Below are 21,927 nucleotides of genomic sequence, written 5' to 3' on the forward strand. Positions count from 1 at the left end.
TATAAGGTCACCTCTCAACCTCCAGTGAAACATTCCCAGCCAATCCAGCTTTTCTTTATAACTCAAACCTTCCATACCTTGCAACATCCTAGTAAATCTTTTCTGAATCCCCTCCAGCTTCATGGTATCCTTCCTAGAACTGGGTGACCAGAACTGGGCACAGTTTTTCAGAAGAGGCCTCACCAATGTCCTGTACAACCTCAACATGACTTCCCAATTCATTTATCCAAAGGAGTGAGCAATGAAGGCAAGGCTGCTAAATGCTTTTTTAATAACCCTATCTACATGTAATACAAACATCAAGAATTATGTACTTGAACTCCTAGGTCTCTCTGTTCTAGAACATGCCCAGGGCTCTATCATTAATTGTATAAGTCCTATCCTTGTTTGTTTTACCAAAATGTAATACTTGGCATTTATCCAGATTGAACTCCATTTGCCATTTTTAAGCCCAGTGATCCATTTGATCAAAATTTCTTTGTAATCTTAGTAAATAGTGAAGAAGGTTTTCTATGCCACCAATTTTGGTGTCGTCCACAAACTTACTAACTCGGCCTTCTCTATCAATTCCTTCCTGCTCCATGAACTGATTTCTCTGCTGAACTAAGTTATTTATACTGTTCACTTCAGTTTTCGTTTTGAGTACTATTTTTAACAGTTCAACTTGTTGCATCAAATCATTACCTGATGATGAGTAATGTCCCTGTGCAAATTAAATTGTCAGCCTTTCAAAGAATGAGAGATGTTTCCAGGTTTCCTTCATAAATTTTTCAGTGTTATTACTGTAATGATAAATGATTTTTTTCTCAATAATTTGAAATTGATTTGTGTTATTGCAAAGCATCATTAAATTTAAATAAATGTTGAAAATATCAGCAAGTCTGTAGGCAGCATCTGGAGAGAGAGAGAGAGAGAAACAGAGTTAATGTTTTGGGTCAAGGATCTTCCTTCAGAACTAAATTAATTGATTGAAAACATAGATTTTGTGTAAGTGAAAGGAAGGGGGGACAATGAACAAAAAGGGAGCATTAGTCTTCGGTACTGTTACCAGAATGTCCATGTTTTCAGCTGCTTTCTAATGTTGTTTAGATTGACTGACTGAAAACTGGGAACTGTGATGTGAGAACTTAAGAAGACTGAGATGGGTCATCCACTTGGAACTTCCGGCTAAAGATTGCAGCAACCGACTGCTGTATGTGGAGATTGATGTGCCTACTTACCACCCACTGACTTTGATTGCTGTAACTGGCTCAAACAGACATAATATATGCTCAGTGCCTCAATGTTGCAAAATGGTTCTGGGAAACTGGCTGTTTTGGTGTTTTCATTTGCTTACCATTCTCATAGTTATCTCCTTAGTCCTGGAACTCAATGCAGTGCCCCTCTGGCCTTGACCATTACAGTATATAATTTACTCAAACTTTTTACTACTTATATCCCTCTCATTTTCGATAGCCCTCAGCTGGGGAAGCAGTGGCCATTTTCTGGATGCTTCCTGCATAAAGTCAGCAACCAAATAGAGAGACAATCACTTGATCTGTATCCAAAAGATGATGCATCCACAGTGAGAAAACTTGGTGATGAGAGATCTAGTCAGTTAAAGATGAAATGTTTTCACTTTTAAATTGGGAAAACTACTAGTTTAATTGAGCACAAAATTATAGAATAAGAAAATATAACTAAACACTATTGGTCCAAGTTGAAATTTGGATAGTTGCATGAAGTTGCCTGTTCCAGTTAGTGATTGCATTATCTGGAATGGATAAAGTTTATCAACTTCTCAGCCAATTCAGGATACAAAATGATAGAAAATCGAAGTGTAAGTAGGCCCTTCAAGCCATCGAGCCTCTTTTTCCATTCAGTATGATCATAGTTGATCCTCTACCTCAATGCCATACTCCCATTATCTATCTATACCCTTTGCTTTTATTTTTCTATTGAAACAAGACTTCTGTCCCATCCGCAAAGGTAATTAAAACAAACTCCAGGAAATCAAATTTGATCGTAATGTTCAAATCATAGTTCCATCAAGTATGCACTAACATTAGCCATTGCGATGAATGATATCACTTCCTTTTATACTGCATATCCAGGTGTTTTGAAGTTTTCATTATGTAGAACGTTACTATTTAACTAGCCTTATGCATATAGTTTACAGACAGAATTTACTTTTTGCCCTTATTTCTCTCTGCTAAATGTCATATCCCCCAGGATTCATTCACAATTTTTCAGAACTTGGCTGAATATCCCAACATAGAGTTCTCAAGTTAACCACCACCTCTCCCAAACGTCTTGATAACCAAGAGTATTTAAGCTTATGATCATTCTAGTGGCTGACATTGAGCAGGATAAATTTAAAGTTCAAATACTAATTGGCCTATAGGTAGCCTCTCTGCATCCCAGCAATCGTTTTTGTGCATGTTCTGTCTTTCTCATTCTCTAGCTCTTGCTCTCTTTTTCTTGTTCTCACTTTCGTGAAATAAATAGGTATGGTTATCTACTTCAGTTCAACATTGCAACAGATCCATTGCTGAAATATTAAACCTGTCTTTTCTTTCTGCCCTTTAGATGTTGATGGACCTACCATATGGCTTCAACATTACCGCCACTTATTACGCATTTGGACAAAAATTCTGCATTTGCATTCTGAGCATAAAATAACAACTCTAGGTTTAATGGATATTAATTTCATAAAGTTTTCCTGAAATTTATAAAAAAAAAATCTAACTTTTCTATTTCCAGCCAAAACAATGTAGTTCTGTGATTTGGTATTTTTGGCATCTAAATATATATCCATCAAAATACTAGGGAAAAGGTAACCTGACTTTAAATCAAATCATAAGTAGTGTGAGAACTTAGAAACCTAGCAATGACTGGATAAAAAAGCTTTGCATTAAGGTAAGGTTTAAGTGGTTTTCTTTGTACTGTTTTGGTAGTCAGATGACACAGCGGTAATAAAAGTTTTTTGGGTAATCATGATTGATCTTGATCAGTAAGTCTACAACAGAAACTGACATGGGGTCATGAAAACCCCAGTGATCGAGAGCTTTGAGAAACAGACACCCAAAGCTACTTGATCTTGCTTACCACGCTACAGTCGTTACATGTCATAACTTAAAATTCTCAGTCACCAGATTCCAAAATGGTGTTTTCTGGATTTTTTTTTAAAATGAGCTGCAACAGCTAAGAGTTTTTTTCAGAATTATGAATAGTCTTAAAAATGACACTGCAGTTTCTTTTAGCTGGTTGAGAAATCAATAACAAAGTGACCGAGATTACAGATTTATCAAAGGAGAATGAAGGGGGAAGATATTTTCCCCCACATTGTACCAGGTATGCTTTTCTCCCAAAGGATGATATTAAGCTAAAGACTACAGCATCCGTTAAAGTGGAATTTATTGTTTAGTTAAATGAGCGTAAAGGTAGAAGAGCTGCTGGTTGAGTGAGCACTGGTAGAATAATGCTGGATAAAAGCCTTCATCTTTCAAGAGATTTTGTTTTCCTTTTTAATCCATTCATGGGATGAAGATAGTGCTGGTTGGGCAGCATTTATTGCCAATTCCTAATTGCCCAGAGGGCAGTTAAAAGTCAACCTTGCTCGCTGAACTGGTAGATTTGTTCTCAGACATTTTGTCACCATGTTATGTAATATCATCAGTGAGCCTCCAATGAAGTGCTGGTGTTCTGTCCCACTTGCTATTTACCTGTCTTGGTCTGTTGTAGTGGGTGGTATCATTTCTGGCTCTTTTCCTGCGAGGTTGGTAAATGGGGATGTAGCAACCTCTCAGGAAAAGAACCGGAAGTGATATCACCCACCACAACAGACCAAGACAGGTAAATAGCAAGTGGGACAGAACACCAGTGCTTCACCGGAGGCTCACTAATGATGTTACATAGCATGGTGACAAAATGTCTGAGAACAAATCTACCAGTTCAGCAAGCAGACTTACAACCTGAGCGACAAACGTCTCCAAAATCACAGTCAACCATATTGTTGTGGATGTGAAGTCCCATGTAGGCCAGATAAAGTAAGGACTGCAGTTTCCTTCCCTGAAGGACGTGAGTGAACCAGATGTTTTTTTATTTCTCCCTGATAATCAACAGTAGAATCATAGTCATCATTTAGTCTCCAGATTTTTCCTTGAAATGGAATTCAAATTACCACCTGTTGTGAATTTGAAGTGGGTACCCAGAACATTCACAGGTATCCATTAACAGAACTTTAACAGTCCAGCGATAATGGCACCAGGTCTTGTTTGCTAGCAAAGCCAGCAGAACGTTTCCACCCAAATTTCCCTGAGAAAGTGAACTGCTGTCTTGAATTGCTGCAGACTATGTGGTGTCAGGGCTGTTAAAAGGAATTCTCCGGGATTTTGACCCATAAACCATAAAGGATCAACAATATGGTTCCAATGCTGAGAAGTGTGGAGCACAACAAGCTGGTGTTAGTGTTCCCATGAATCAATTGCCCTTTTCTTGATTGATGGTTGATATAGCTTAAGTATTTACAAGATGTTTAAAGTGCCTTGGTGAGTTGATGCAGTGCTTTTTGTAGATAGTATGCGCAGCCACTCCATACATACTGTAGAGAGGGTATTAAACAGTTGGTGGGGTACACATTTAAGATGGTTGCTTTGTTCTGCCTGGTGTTAGCTCCTCAACGTGGTTCTGAAATGTCAATCAGCAGTGTGCAGTGACAAACTAATGGTTTGCTCCAGGCAGTCACTTTGTGATGTTAGCTTTGCTGTTTGAAGATACAACGATGCAGCTTTGACCTTACCCTTTCATTATTTATTTGTTAAATACAAGTGACAATACATCATTCAATTCAAAAACTTTTGAGAGGCAGAGTCATCTTGACAACAGCCTGAGTACAGAATTGACATTCTGGTCAAGCTATATTGTTGAATCTAAAAACAAAAGGCATGCATGTAACCGCCAAAGTGTGAGATATGTTATGCGATAATGTTTATTTTTGATACTATAATTAAGTATAGGAGAGTGTTTTTTTTTTATACTAACTCTCCCAAAAAAGAATGTTTTTCTAATTCAGCACTGGAATTGCCCATTAATACACCAATTCTTTTGAAGGAACAAAGATATAATGCATTTTTACTTCTGTTCCTGCAGCTGCTTGCGTTGATCTGTGGAAGGTGCAGTGAGTTATATTATTGGTGGGTTTCTATCTGTGAGATGACTCCAACCATTCTATGAACTGAAAGTTTGAATAATCAGCTGGAGTTGTGACTGTGGCTATGATAACATCCTTGACTGTGCGTTACCTGTTAACTCCATGCTTGCTGGTAAGTGAAACTTGCATTCTTCATTGTTTTTAGCTTCTTCTAAATTTGTTCCAACTCTGCATCACTATTTACTTGAAACTAAATAATTTCATTTTTCATCTGTCAGTCTATCTGTTGCCATATCACTCATTTGCTTTCTGTCATTCTTGCTCTCCGTTTTTTGCTCTCTTTCTCTCATGCACGCCCTCCAGCTTTTTAATGTCAATAATGAAATATCTGTAATGCTGTCATTAAGTAATCCACAGGTTTCTTATTGGTTCACTGTGAAATCATTTGAGGTAAGGCAAGTTGCTGCTGTGTTTATTCCAATGGATACTTTAATCCAGATGCAAGAATAATCATCATTAATTGTGTTGATTTTCACACACCAGAGCAGAAATTATGAAGAATGATCTTTATTTCTTTCTTGTTCTTTAATAGGATGTAGGCATGTCTTACAATGCCAATATTTGTTGCTATCCCTAATTGACCTTGAACTCATTTGCTTGCTTCAAAAGGTAGTTAAACAGCTACCTCATTGCCGCGGAGCATATCCAAGTCAGAGTGGGTATGGACAGCTTGTTTCCTTCCTTACGGGCGTTAGTGAACTAGATGAGTTTTTACGTACTTTTGAGTTTTTGCATTTTTGCCATGTTCACTATCACTGAGGAAAGTGGTATATTCAAAATAATGAATTGTTGGGTTTCCACAAGATTTGAACTTGTGTCCCTAGCACCTTGCTCTATAGATTACTAGATTTCCAAGTTAGGATGGTGCGAGGCTTAGAAGGGAAGTTGCAGGTGGTATTTATATCGCTGTGTCCAGCTTAGCTCCAAAAGTCAAGCTTTACACCATCCAGGACAATGCAGTCAGCTTGATTTGGCAGCACATGTACAAGTATCCACTGCCTCCATCACTGACGTTCAGATGCATGTGTGTACTAGCTGCAAGATGCACTGCAGAAAATCACCAAAGATCCTGAGACAGTACTGTCTAAATCCATGACCACTTCCATCTGAGGCAGCAGATACATGGGAACAAGTTCCCCTCCAAGCCACTTACCATCCTGACTTGGAAGTTAATCACCATTGCTTCACTGTTGCTGGATCAAAATTGAATTACCTCCCTAAATATGTTGTGGATCAACCTAGAGGCATGTGGATTGCAGTGGTTCAAGAACACAGCTCATGACCACTTTCTCAAGGGACACTCGGGACGGGCAATAAATACTGGTCGCCAGCAATGTTCATGTTCTATGAACATGTCTCCCATCATTGAAAATGGGGGTATTTATTGACCCACACCCACCAGTGAGTTGTTCATTCATTCATGACTGGATGAGGCAGTAATCTTGTAGTTTTCCCAGGTTGACACCTTATTTTTAGATGTGCCTTCTGCTCCTGGCATGCCTTTCTGCACTCTTCACTGAATCAGAGTTGATCCCCAGGCTTGATGGTAATGGTAATCAGGCCATTCAGATTGTGCAGGAGTACAGTTTAGCTGGTGCTGACCTGCTGCAGCCCATGGTTGGTCTCAAGTTGCTAGGTCTGTTTTAAAGTTTGTCCCTTTCAACGTGACAGAGGACAGGACTTTATCTCTATTTAGGATTGTGTAATGGTCACTCTTACCGAAAGAATCAGTGAATCCCTGCAGTGCAGAAGCAGGCCATTCAGCACATCAAGTCCACACTACCTATTCCCCATAACCCCGCATTTCCCCTGGCCAATCCACCTAACCTTCATATCTTTGGACTGAGAGAGGAAATTCAAGCACCCGGAGGGTGCCCACGCAGTCTCGGGGAGAATTACAAACTCTGCACAGTTACCGAGGCTGGAATCGAACCCGGGTCTCTGGTGCTGTTAGGCAGCAGTGCTCACCACTGAGCCACCATGCCACCCAATGATACTATCATGAATAGATGTATCTGCCTCGCACCATCCTAACTTGGTGAGAATGAGGTTAAGTGGGTTCTTTTCTTACCACCTGTCATAGACCCAGTCCAGCATCAATATCTTTTAGAATTTGACTGGCTTAGTCAGTAATGGTGTTGCCAAGCTCTTGTTATTATGGACATGTACTTTGGGCAGAGGACTTCACTCTGCACCCTTGTTGCATTGTGTTTTATTTTCTTCAAGGAGTGTTCAGATGGAGGGATACTGATGCATCTGCCAAAGTGGAAAGGTACATGGTATTCAACAGGGCGTTTCATGCTCGGCTTTGACTTGATGTCATGAGATTTCATGGGGTCCAAAATAAACAATGATTACTCACAGGGCAAATCTCTTCTGACTATACACCACTATTTGTGATTTTTGAGAAGATGTGTAGCTCAGATCCAAAGTTCAGGTTGTAAGTTTGCTCGCTTCCCAGCAGCTTTAGAATCAACGCTGAAGCTCAGCGGGCTCACAGAAGAAACCGAGCAGACCATTAGACAGATAGTTACCCCAATACTAAGCTGGAAAAAGGAAGGGAACGCACTCAATACACAGGAAAGGAAAGCCCTAGAAAGACTCAAAAAAGACAACAACATTTTAATCCTACCTGCACACAAAAGGCACATGACTATCATTCTAAACTGAACAGAGTACAGAACAACCTCGACTATCCGAACATCAAGTATCCGAATTTCTGGTTATCCAAACAAGATCTCAAGCTACTGTAAAAATGTTATCAGTTCTCCAAACAATCAGTTATCTGAGCAAAATACTCCCCACCCATCTCGTTTGGATAATTGAGGTTGTTCTGTATTTTGAAAAAGTGAACTCACTGCTTGCGGATACCAACAATTACCAACAGGTGGTGATAGACCCGACCCCACAACTAGAAAACCGTATCATATCACATTGAAAAGGCTTCAGAAACCAGGACAATTAAACAAGACAGACTTCCAAAAAATGAAACCGGATGGATCCAACACACTCCGCTGCTACGGACTACCTAAAGTACACAAACTAGGGGCTCCCCTCAGATCCATAGTCTCACTACCTGGAACACCAACATACAGACTAGCCAAGGAACTCCACCGAAAACTGAAATACCTAATAGAAGATTCATGCCACTCCATTCAATCCATCCAAGAATTCCTGAATACTATTAAAACCCCAAAATAGAAGAGAATGAAATAATGGTCTTCTTTGATGTAGCAGCCCTGTTCACATCAATTAACGTGAACTTAGCCAAAGAAACACTGACTGCAGTACTAGAGAAACCAAGAACACAAACACCAGACAATGCCAACTTCATTAGCAAAGACAACATCCTCAAGCTAGTAGACCTGTGCCTTACCACCCACTTCATATTCAGTAATAAGGCCTAAAAATAAATGAACAGAACGCCATTAGTATGGTTCCTAGTAGAGACTCAAACAAATAGCCCTCCCAACTATCCAACCCAAACTTTAGGTCCACTACATGGATGACACTTCCATGATAACAAAATGGAACAAATGAGACGAAACTCGCAACACCATCAACAATATCCTTACTGGCATAAAAATCACAGAAAAGGAGGAGAATGACAACAGACTCCCATTCCTAGATGTCCCAATAGAATGAACAATTAATGGAGAACTTCAAACCAGCATCACAGAAAAACAACACACACAGACCAAATACTTAACTACAGAAGCAATCATCCCAACAAACACAAATGGAGCTGCATCAGGACATTATTTCCAATGAGCCACAACACACTGCAGCACCCAGGAAATACAGATAGCTGAAGAAAAATACCTATACAGCGTAATCAGGAAGAGCGGGTACCCAATAAACGCAGTCTATCGATTTTTCAACAACAAACCTAAAGAAGTAGATACAGTGCACCCAGAAACTTTAGCCTCATTACCTTACATCAAAGAGATCTCTGAAATTACTTCCAGACTACTCAGACCCCTTGACATCATGGGAGCCCACAAACCTACCAACACACTTAAATAGTGACAAATGAATCTAAAGGACCCTACACAAATGACCAGCAAAACTAATGTCATTTGCAAAATACCATGCAAGGGCTGTAACAAACACAACATTAGACAAACCGGCAGAAAACTAGCCACCAGGATACATGAACACCAACTAGCCACCAAAAGACATGACCCTTTATCACTGGTATCCTTACATACAGGCGAGGAAGGACATCACTTTGACTGGGACAACACAACCATCGTGGGTTGGACTGAACAGAGACATGCACGGGAATTCCGAGAGGTCTGGCATTCTAACCGGAACTCCATCAATAAACACATTGATTGGGATCCCATCTACCATCCTCTGAGAAAAAGAATGGAAATGATATCACCCACCTGAAGAAACCAAGACGTGTAAATAGAAAGCGGGACATAACACCAACGCTTCACCGGAGGCTCACTGATGATGGTATCTAGTATGGTGATGAAACATCTGAAAACAAACCTTTCACTTCAGTGAGCAAACTTACAACCTGAATATATCACTGTGTTACCACCTCTACTGGGTCTGTTCTACCAGTGAGACCGGGCATATCCAGGGTTGATGATAATTTTCTGTAAGGTATGGCTATGTCAGCCTGTTACTTGTCTAGTCTATGAGACAGCTCATCAAATGTTGGCACTAACCCTCAAATGTTAGTACAGAGGACTTTTTAGCGTTCACAAGATTGGAGTTTGTGTTGTCGTTTCCATTACCTTAGTTGATGTCAGCTGGTCCCTCTGGTTTCTTTCTTTATTTGTTTTGAAACTTTGTGATTAATATACCAGAATGGTTTGCTAATCTATTTCAGAGGGAAGTTAAGAGTCCACCATGTTTCTGTGCATTTGGAGCAACATGAGGGCCAGACCAGGTAAGGATGATGTCTTTCTTTCCTACAGGCTATTAGTCAACCAGATGGGTTTTTGCGACCATTGACAATGGCTTTATCATGTTCATCATGAGAGAGTTTAATCCAAATTTAATTAAATTCAAATTCCACGCTTGTTTTATTTTTGTGTGGGAATGGACCCTGGGTTCCTATTACCTGGTTCTGAGTTACTAGTCTAGTAACAGTACCACCACTTCATCTCCTCCCCAAAAATCCCATGTTTATTGATGTAAAATTTAAATTGGTTTTAATTGCATCAGTAGCAGAATCAAGCTTCTTTCATCTACTTATGCATATTTTGTCAGTCAAAATGTGTTTATTAAATGTTTACCAACATCAGGTCACTTGGAAATCTGTTCATGTTAAAACATAGAACAGCACAGCACAGGAACGGTCCCTTCGCCCCACAATGTTGTGCTGAACATGATGCCAAATTAGGCTAAGTCCTTTTGATTGCCCTTGGTATATATCTCTCCATTCCTTGTATATTCGTGTGCTTATGTAAAAATCCCTTAAATATCCCTAACATATCTGCCTCCACCACTAACCCTGGCAGCACGTTCAAGATTCCTACCATTCTGTGTTTAAAAAAACTTGTCTCTCTCATCTCTTTTTGAACTTTCCCCCCTCTCGCCTTCAATGCATGCCCCCTAGTATTTGACATTTCAACTCTGGAGAAAAGATTCTGACCATCAACCCTATCTATGCATCTCATAATTTTATAGACTTATGTCAAGTCTCCCCTCTGCCTCTACTACTGCAGAGAAAAGAACCTGAGTTTTCTAGTGTCTCCTTATAGCTCATACCCTCTAATCCAGTAAACCTCTTCTGCAACCTCTTCAAAGCCTCCACATCCTTTCCTATAATGTGGTGACCAGAATTGAATGCAACACACTATGTGTATTTTAACCAAAATCTTATATGATATCCTGGCTCTTGTACTCCATTCCCTGATCAATAAAAGCAGTATGCCATATGCCTTCTTGACCACCTTATCTACTTGTGTGGCCACTTCCAGGGACTTGAACCCCAAGATCCCTCTGTACATCAATGCTGTTCAGGGTCCTGCTATTAATTGTATTCTTCTCCTTCCCATTCGATCTCCCAAAGTGCAGCACCTCAAACATACCCAGATTAAACTCAATCTGCCATTTCTCCACCCATATCTGTATCCCCTGTATCCTTTAAGAGCCTTCTACACTATCCAGGACTCCACTGATCTTTGAATTGTCTGCAAACTTACTAATCCGCCCATCTACATGTTCATCCAATTCATTTATATGTATCACAAACAGCAAAGGGCCCAGTATGGATCCCTATGAAACATCACTAGTCATGGACCTCCAGCCAGGAAAAACATCCTTTCACAACTACCCTTTGCCTTCCAAAGGCAAGCCAATTCTGAATCCACATTTCCAAGTTACCTTGGATCCAATGAACCTTAATTTTCTAGATGAGCCTATCATGAGGCACCTTGTTGAAAGCCTTAATAAAATCCATGTAGCCACCATCCACTGCTCTATCCTCATGGAAAAATTCAATCAAGTTGGTAAGAAATGATCTGCCCTGCAAAAAGCCACGCTGACTGTCCCTAATTAGGCCATGCTTTTCCAAATGCGTGTAAATCCTATCCCTAAGAATTCTCTCCAATAGCTTCCCAACCACCGATGTGAGGCTCACAAGTCCACAGCTTCCAGGATTATCCCTATTTCCCTTCTTTAACAGAGAAACAATGTTAGCTACTCGCTAGTCCTCAGGGACTTTGCCAGTGGCTAGTGAGGATACAAAGATCTTGGTTAAGCCCCAAACAGTCTCCTCACTTACCTTTGTCAATAACTTGGGTTAGAGGCCCTGAGGACTTATCCAGCTTCATGCTCTTCAGGAAATCCAACACCACTTCTTTCTAGATCTCAAAATGCCCTAACATATTAGCATGCTCCACGCTAATCTCACTTGCAAGGTATTTTTGCACACTTGATTTAACCCAAGTATATTTTGATTTCATAAATACAGTGCCAGAGGTTTGCAGAGATCAGGCACACAGATTACAGGTAAATTCAGAACCAGGCTCGATTATTTTATTGGCCATAAGCATGGCTGTATTTATAATATTGGTTAAGTTTTGGTCTCTTTCTGAATTCTGGGGGTCATGATGTTAGAATCTTACTCGCGCATTAGAAATGGGTCTGAAGAGAATTGAACAGGGAATGATGAGCATGTTTTTGGGTAACTTATATTCATGTTCTTTAGAGACAAACAGCATGTTAACAAATTGTTGAGAAACATTGAAACTAGGAGTATGAGTAAGACATTCAACCTGGAGTCTGCTTTGCTATTCAGTATAATCATGGGTAATCCTTTACCTCAATGCTTCCTCCCCAGACCCCTTGATGCCTTTGCATCTTGAGATCTGTCTATTTCTTTCTTATATCTATTCATTGACATTGTATCCATCATCTTGTGTAGTAGAGGCTTCCATAGATGTATCACCCTTTGAGTGAGGAAATCTCATCTCTGGCCAAAATAGTGTATCCCGTCTCTGGAAATCGCAGCCTCTTGTTTTAAGATACCTGCTCCCCCATTTAGAGGGAATTTCATCCATACATCCAGTCTGTCCAGCCCTGTCAGAATTTTGTATGCTTTAAGTGAGGTCCTCATATTGTATATATGGACTTGAGCAAGGCCTTTGACAAGACCCTCATGGCCAGCTCATGCAAAAGGCAAAGTCACATGGGATCTGTGGTGAGTTGGTAAGATAAGTGTAGGACTGGCATAGTCATAAAAGACGGAGTAGCAATGGAAGGGTGTGTTCAGATTGGAGATCTGTGACTAGTGGTGTTCTACAGGGATCAGTGCTAGGACTCCTGTTGTTTGTGATAAAGATAAATGATTTGAGGAGAATGTAGGTAACCTAATTAGTAAGATTGCACGCAACACAAAAATGGGGAGTTGTTGATAGTAAGGAGAATTGCTAGAGGATACAGCAGAGTATCAATATGTTGGAGACTTGGGTGGAGAAATGGCAGATGGAATTTAATTTGGATAAATGTGAGGTGCTGCATTTTTGGGAGATCTATTTAAGGAGGGAAATATACTGTAAATGGCAGTACCTTTTAATAGCATTGACAAGCATGGGAATCTAGGAGTACAGGATGAGGTCCTAAACGAAGAATTTAGGGAGTTAGGAACCAAGTTAAAAAGTAGGTACTCCGAGGTAGTAATCTCAGGATTGCTACCAGTGCCATATGCTAGTCAGAGTAGGAATGATAAAATAATCCGATGAATGCATGGCTTGAGAGATGGTGCAGGAGGGAGGGGTTCAGATTTTTGGAACATTGGGACCGGTTCTGGCCTAGGTGTAGACTATTACAAATCAGATAGTCTACACCTAGGCCAGACTGGAACCAATGCCCTTAGAGGTACTTTTACCAATGCTGTTGGGGAGGGTTTAAACTAATGTTGTTGGGGGATGGGAACTAAATGAGGAGCTTGGTGGACAGGAAGGAGATAGTAACTAAACCCTGTAAGGAACTAGATAATGAGGTCAACATGACTAAGGAGAAGAGTAGGCAGGAAGCAAAGGATGAATGCAGAGGGACTGGTAGTCTGATGTGCACTTGTTTTAAAGCAAGAAGTATAGTACGTAAGGCAGATGAACTTAGGGCTTGGATTTGTACCTGGGAGTATGATGTTATTGCTATTACTGAGACTTGGCTGAGGGAAGAGCATGATTGGCAACTAAATATCCCAGAATATCGATGCTTCAGGTGAGATAGAGAGGGAGGTAAAAGGGGTCAAAGAAAATATCACAGTTGTGCTAAAGGAGGGCACTATAGAAAACTTGAGCAGTGAGGTAAGATAGGCAGAGTTCAGAAATAGAAAGGGTGCAGTAACAATGTTGGGATTGTACTACAGGCTTCCCAACAGCAAATGTGATATAGAGGTGCAAATATGTAGAGAAATCATAGAAAGATGTAGGAGCAACAGGGTGGTGGTGATGGGAGATTTTAATTTTTCCCAACATTGACTGGGATTCACTTAGTGTTAGAGGTCTGGATGGAGCAGAATCTGTAAGGAGCATCCAGGAATGTTTTCTAGAGCAGAATGGAAATAGTCCAGCTCAGGAAAGGGCCATACTGTATCCAGTGTTGGGAAATGAGCCCGGCCAGGTGGTTGAAGTTTCAATAGGGGATTACTTTGGGAATAGTGATGACAATTTCATAAATTTTAGAATACTCATGGACAAATACGACACTAGTCCTAAAGGAAGAGTACTAAATTGGGAGGACGTCAACTATACCAAAATTCAGCAGGAGCTGGGGAATGTAGATTGGGAAAAGCTGTTTGAAGGGAAATCCACATTCGATATTTGGAAGGCTTTTAAAGAGAGGTTGATTAGAGTTCAGAAGAGATATGTTCCTGTGAAAATGAAGGATAGAAATGACAAGATTAGGGAACCACAAGCTAAGAGGAAAAAGGATGCGTACATAAGGTCTAGGCAACTGAAGACAGACAAAGCTTTGGAAGAATATTGGGAATATAAGACCAATCTGAAACTGGGAATTCAGAGGGCTAAAAGAGGTCATGAGATAACCTTAATGAGCAAGATTAAGGAAAACCCCAAAGTCTTTTAATCATATATAAGGAGCAAGTGGGTAATGAGGGTTAGCCCACTCAAGGACAAAGGCGGAAAGCTATGCATGGAGTCAGAGAAAATGGGTGCGATTCTTAATGAGTACTTTGCATCAGTATTCACCGAGGAGAAGGACATGATGTTGACGTTAGGGATAGACATATAATTACTCTACGTCAAGTTGGTATAAGGAGGGAGGAAGTGTGTATTCTAAAAGGCATTAAGGTGGACAAGTCCCTAGGTCCAGATGGGATCTATCCCAGGTTATTGAGGGAAGCGAGAGTGGAAATAGCTGGGGCTTTAACAGATATCTTTGCAACATCCTTGAACACTGGGCAGGTCCCAGAGAACTGGAGAATTGCTAATGTTGTCCCCTTGTTTAAGAAGGGTAGCAGGGATAATCCAGGGAATTATAGACCTGATGTCAGTGGTAGGAAAGCTACTGGAGAAAATACTAAGAGATAGGAGATATACATATATATATAATATATTATATATCTATATCTATCCATTGACGTAAATGTCATATACATGGACTTTTTTAAGGCATTTGATAAGGTTGCCCTTGGCCTCAATCAGGTCCCCCTCGAGAGAAAGTGAGGGCTGCAGATGCTGGAGATCAGAGCTGAAAATGTGTTGCTGGAAAAGCGCAGCAAGTCAGGCAGCATCCGAGGAACAGGAGAATCGACGTTTCGGGCATAAGCCCTTCTTCAGTTTCCTGAAGAAGGGCTTATGCCCGAAACGTCGATTCTCCTGTTCCTCGGATGCTGCCTGACTTGCTGCGCTTTTCCAGCAACACATTTTCAGCTCAATCAGGTCCCCCCCTCAATCTCCTCTTTTCCAATGAAAATAATCCTAATCTACTCAACCTCTCCTCATAGCTAGCACCCTCCATACCAGGCAGCCTCTGCATCCTCTCCAAAAGCATTCACATCCTTTTGGTAATGTCACAACCAGAACTGTACGCAGTATAACAAATGCAGCCGAACCAAAGTGTTATACAACTGTAACATGACTTGCCTGCTCTTGTACTTGATACCTCATCCAATGAAGGAAAGCATGCCATATGCCTCTTGACCACTCTACTGACTTGCGTTGCCACCTTCACGGAAGAATGGCTCTGAACACTCAGATCTTTCCATATGTCAATTATCCCCAGAACTTTTCCATTTATTGGTGTAGTTGGTTCTAGAGTTGCATCGAAATTCTTTGAAAATGCATCACCTCACATTTGTCCGGATTGGAACTCCATCTGCCATTTTTTCGGATTGGCAGCTGGTGATAAGTGGGGTCCAGCAGGGTTCGTGTTGGGGCCGCAGCTGTTCACTTTATATATTAATGATCTGGGCGAAGGGATGGGGGCATTCTGGTGAAGTTCTCCGATGATATGAAGTTAGGTGGACAGGCAGATAGTACTGAGGAGGTGCGGAGGCTGCAGAAAGATTTGGACAGTTTAGGAGTATGGTCCAGGAAATGGCTGATGAAATTCAGCGTGAGCAAATGCAAGATCTTGCACTTTGGAAAAAAGAATACAGGCATGGACTATTTTTTAAACTGTGCGAAAATTCATAAAACCAAAGTACAAAGGGATCTGGGAGTGTTAGTCCAGGGTTCTCTAAAGATTAATTTGCAGGTTGAGTCCATTATTAACAAAGCAAAATGCAATGTTGTCATTTATCTCAAGAGGGTTGGAATATAAAAGCAGCGATATGCTTCTGAGACTTTATAAAGCTCTAGTTGGGCCCCATTTAGAATACTGTGTCCAGTTTTGGGCCCCACACCTCAGGAAGGACATACTGGCATTGGAGCGTGTCCAGGAAGATTCGCACAAATGATCTCTGGAATGGTAGGCCTAACATATGATGATTGGCTGAAGATCCTGGGATTGTATTCATTAGAGTTTAGAAGGTTGAGGGGAGATCTAATAGAAACTTACAAGATAATGAATGGCTTAGAAAAGGTAGATGCTGGGAAGTTGTTTCCGTTAGGTGGGGGGACTAGGACCTGTGGGCATAGCCTTAAAATTAGAGGAGGTCAATTTAGAACAGAAATGAAGAGACATTTCTTCAGCCAGAGAGTGGTGGGCCTGTGGAATTCGTTGCCACGGAGCGCAGTGGAGGCCAGGGTGATAGGTGTCATCAAGGCAGAGATTGATGAATTCTTGGTGTCGCAAGGAATTAAGGGCTATGGAGAGAATGTGGGTAATTGGAATTGAAACACCCATCAGCCACGATTAAATGGTGGAGTGGACTCAATGGGCCAAATGGCCTTGCTTCCACTCCTATGTCTTATGGTCTTTGCCCAACTCTCCAATCTATCTATCTTCTGCTGTATTCTCTGACAGTCCCCTTCACTATCTGCTACTCCAGCAATCCTAGTGTCATCTGCAAACTTGCTAATGAGGCAACCTACACCTTCCTTCAAATCATTCGTGTATCACAAATAACGGTGGTCCCAGCACGGATCCCCGTGGGACACAACTGGTCACAGGGCTCCATTTTGAGAAACTCTCTTCCACTACAACGCTGTCTCCTGTTGCCCAGCCAGTTCTCTATCTATCTAGCTAGAACACGCTGGACCCATTCGACTTCATCAGCCTACCGTGGGCAACCTTATCAAATGCCTTACTAAAGTCCATGTATATGACATTTACGTCCCTTCCTTATCAATCAACTTTGTCACCTCTTCAAAGAATTCTATTAGGTTTGTAAGACATGACCTTCCTTGCACAAAACCATGCTACCTATCACTGATAAGCCCATTTTCTTCCAAATGGAAATATATATATACTTAGTATCTTCTCCAGTAGCTTCCCTACCACTGATGTCAGGTCTATAGTTCCCTGGATTATTGCTGCTACCTTTCTTAAACAAGGGGACAACATTAACAATTCTCCAGTCCTCTGGGACCTCTCCCATGTTCGAGGATGCTGCAAAGATATCTGTTAAAGCCCCAGCTATTTCCTCTCTCGCTTCCCTCAGTAACCTGGGATAGATGCCATCCGGACCAGGGGACTTGTCCACCTTAATGCCTTTCAGAATACCCAACACTTCTTCCCTCCTTATGTAGACAGAGTGGATAGCAAGAAACCTTTTTTCCCCCAGAGTGGACTCAATTACTAGGGGTCACGAGTTCAAAGTGAGAGGGGAAAACTTTAGGAGCAATATACGTGGAAAGTTCTTCATGCAGAGGGTGGTGGGTGCCTGGAGTGTATTGCCAGCGGAGGTGGTAGGGGCAGGAACGATAGCGTTGTTTAACATGTGCCTAGACAGATACTCGAATGGGCAGGGAGCAAAATGGGCGGCACAGTGGCTCAGTGATTAGGACCCAGGTTCGATTCCAGCTTTGGGTGACTGATCGTGTGGTGTTTGCACATTCTCCCCGTGTCTGCGTGGGATTCCTCCGGGTGCTCCGGTTTCCTCCCACAGTCCGAAGATGTACAGGTTAGATAGATTGGCCGTGCTAAATTGCCCATAGTGTTAAGTGCATTAGTTAGAGGGAAATGGGTCTGGGTGGGTTACTCTTCGGAGGGTCAGTGTGGACTTGTTGGGCCGAAGGGCCTGTTTCCACACTGTAGGGAATCTAATCTAATCAAAGGGATACAGATCCTTAGAAAATAGGCAGAAGAATCAGTGCAGGCTTGGAGGGCCAAAGGGTCTGTTCCTGTGCTGTTCTAGTGCAGGTCCATAGTTCCCTGAAAATGGCAACACAAGTGGGTAGGGTGGTCAAGAAGGTCTGTCATGATGAGGAAGTGCTAGTGTTGGACTGGGGTGGGCAAAGTTTGAAAATCACAACATCAGATTATAGTCCAACAGGTTTGTTTGGAAGTGCTAGCTTTTGGAGTGCTACTCCTTCACCAGGTAGCTAGTGGCTCTGTGTCTTATGATCCTACTCCACTAGCGATCTGAAACAGTTATCAGGATGTATTAAGTGGGAGAGGTCAGGATGCCAAGTGGGGCTGAGAGCCAGTGGGGTGTTGTAATCCAGCAGTTGTGCCTGATAGAGTGCTGAGTGGGGTGGCAGGGTGGACCAGAGTACCATTGTTGGGCTGGATGAATGGGTAAGTGCTCTGAGCAGGGCATTGTGGGAATGCCTGTGTAATAATGAAAGCAGTGCAGCGTGCTGTGCATCACCCGAGTGGGTGCTGACTTCCTGTTCTGGGTGCACGGCAAAGAAATCAACACTGACTATTTCCTGTTGCAGTGCTGTGACAGGAAGTAGTTTGGACACTTTAAAATGGAACTCATTTTTGACCTTTTTTTTCCAACCCAAATTTCAGTCATTTTGAGATAGAACATAGAACACAGAAAAGTACAGCACAGAACAGGCCCTTTGGCCCACGATTTTGTGCCAAAGATTAATCCTAATGTAAAATAAATAGCCCAAACTACGCACCCCTCAACTCACTGCTATCCATGTGCATGCCCAGCAGTTTCTTAAATGTCCCCAGTGACTCTGCTTCCACCACCACAGCTGGCAACACATTCCACACATTCACAACTCTCTGCTAAAAGAAAGATAGTCAATGTAGATTTGTTGCCATTTTATTATGACGATTGAAATCATGACGTTTAAAGCTAACAGGATTAGATGAGGATTTCAGCAACAAATGTGTTAAAGGAGGACCATAAGTAATGTTACAGAGGTGGGTAATCAAGAAATGAGAATGAGTTATATTCTGAAATGTATTAATTTGTATAGCCCTCAGAGAATGACTCCTTTCCTTCATTACTATTTGTTATTCATGTGTTTTGAGCATTGAAATTTATGTCAAAAGTTGCTGCATTTTCAATTTTGAAGCTGGTTGGAACTGGGTGAAAACTTCTCTCTGTGCGTTTAAGAATAGGCTTTAGAAAGTGCTTGTGAGACGAACATGTTGAAGCAGGAAATAAGTCATGGACCTTTGGTCTTGTTATGAAAGGTAGTTTTTAGGTTATATTTACACAGATTTGAAACAACTGGAAAACTTTGTGATCCAGCTGAAAGCTGCATTAGCTTTTTCTAAGCAACCTGTAGAAGTCATAAATGCTGTATGTCTTGAGCTAATTATAGTTAATAACAATCCCTGGTTGTGTTATTGAACTTGCAGGATTCTTGTTACTTTTTTCTTTCACAGGTTTTTCATTTCCATAATGGTGAAACTGAAATTGTATAAATAATTAATTTTGTTAGTCTGCACTGAATATCTTTCATCAACTCTTGACAGCTATTTGTTTGTTTGAGGTTTGAACAACACTGATGAGTTTGTGTTTTCCATCCTTTAGGGCACAGAATTATCCAAAAGTGTGGGTTAAGTTTATTGTAGGATGAAAACATTCTGTTGGGTTCATTCAACAATACAGAGACTTTGGCTGTTTTTCTGGAATCAGTTCACTAATTTATGAAAGCAGGGACAGTGAATTAATGTTGGAAGGCTGTATGATCAATACATTTAGGCAACTTGCTTTTGTGTCTTGCCTGGTGAGATTTTAAAACCCACTCTGGGTTTGCCAGTCAAGTATCACACTGACTAGACTACTGTACCTACTGAGGGAAGGGATGATGCATTGAGTTAGTTTAATCATCTTTTGGAAGAGACTATCGAGTCAATTTAGGTGTTTAAAGATGAGTCTGTTAGTGAGTGACGGGGATCCTGCCCAGGCCAAGGAAACAGTCCTAAGTGAGTTTCTGAATTTTTCCCTTCTGTGAAGAGTCTTATGACTCAGCTAAACCAAAGTGAGGTTAAAATGCAATGAACATTTGCAGAAAATGACTGCTTGGCTGTTCCCAAGATATTACCGTCATTTTGTCAGTAATCATTACTGATGCATTCATATGTGCAGCTGTTGCAATCTGTTTGTGCGTCATGTTGAGTGTTAAGCTCTTATTACAGGCTGACTTTCAGCTGCTGTAAGTATTTCTAGTTTGCTTGTTTATTTGATAACATTGTAAAAATAACCCCCATGGGCACTGTTGTGTGATATTATAGAACTTTTCCAGGAGGTGAAAATGAATTTAGAATCTGTGAAAATCTAGCTTGTGTTGCATGGGACAGTTTGTTTAAACCTTATTTAAAAGTTTGATGAAAAAGATCTTGACCACGTGGAGTATTGAAAAGGAAAAAAAGAAACCAATCCAAACAGATCTAACCATTGCCAAAGTGAGTAAATAACATTGTATGAGAACATACCTTCAATCTATTTCGAGGTTTTCTTCAGAATTTTGTGGAGGACACCATTCGTGAAATATCTGAACAAGTATTCCAGTGTCCCATTATCTTTGTTTTCTAAGAGGCTTATTGAACAACCAGAACTATATTGTTTTAGCAAAAATGCAGAACTGATGCATTTCTCAGGAAACGATGAATTTTATTTAATTTTATTTTATATACAATAAAATCTACAATGAACTCTCAACAGTTTTAAAAGGTATTGTTGTGTTGAGCAAAGAAGAAATGTGATCACTGCCCATTATTTTGGATCGATTTAATGGGAAATAAAAGTTCAATTTATGAAAATGCCTCCAAGATGAAATTTGTCTAATTGTCAAGAACTTATTTGTCAAAGATTTGTATTGTGATGCTTATTCATTTCAGAAATTACAATGACAACCTATTGCACAATGTTTTAGTGGTCACCTGTCAAATCTGGGAGAGTTCAAGACCAGTCCCTTTGCTCTACTGGTTCTAACAAATTAATGGGGAATGAGTTTTTGGGTTGTCATGACATTGTTATTCCTAACTGGTCTGTACTGGCCAAAGTCAAAAACTGTGGTGCTGGAAAAGCACAGCCAGTCAGGCAGCATCCAAGGAGCAGGAGAGTCGACGTTTCAAGCATAAGCTCTTCCCATTCCTGATGAAGAGCTTATGCTTGAAACGTCGACTCTCCTGCTCCTTTAATGCTGCTTGACTGGCTGTGCTGTTCCAGCACCACAGTGTTTGACTCTGATCTCCAGTCACTACTTTCCCTGTATTGGTCAAAGGATGACTGCAACTGGATGTCCACACTGATGCACAATGGATATTTGTCAGAAGTTGGGCTGCGAATTATCTTTATTCATTTAACTCAACTCCACTCCTATTTGCTGATCCCCTCCTATATTAGATTAGATTAGATTACTTAGTGTAGAAACAGGCCCTTCAGCCCAACAAGTCCACGCCGACCTGCCAAAGAGCAATCCACCCAGACCCATTCCCCTACA

The 21,927-nt window shown here is 40.9% G+C and overlaps 1 long non-coding RNA gene across 1 annotated transcript in view; it reads left to right on the top strand.

The window, feature by feature from the left end:
* The first annotated feature begins 418 nt into the window (after nucleotides 1–418).
* Nucleotides 419–21,927, top strand: part of LOC122564193 — a 53,603-nt gene continuing 32,094 nt past the window's right edge. The window contains exons 1-3 of the long non-coding RNA XR_006315839.1: nucleotides 419–2,898; nucleotides 5,131–5,303; nucleotides 10,038–10,097. This is a non-coding gene — a long non-coding RNA (uncharacterized LOC122564193). The remainder of the gene's footprint in view (nucleotides 2,899–5,130; nucleotides 5,304–10,037; nucleotides 10,098–21,927) is intronic.

Source organism: Chiloscyllium plagiosum, chromosome 28, assembly GCF_004010195.1.
Source record: "Chiloscyllium plagiosum isolate BGI_BamShark_2017 chromosome 28, ASM401019v2, whole genome shotgun sequence".
Taxonomy (NCBI): domain Eukaryota; kingdom Metazoa; phylum Chordata; class Chondrichthyes; order Orectolobiformes; family Hemiscylliidae; genus Chiloscyllium; species Chiloscyllium plagiosum.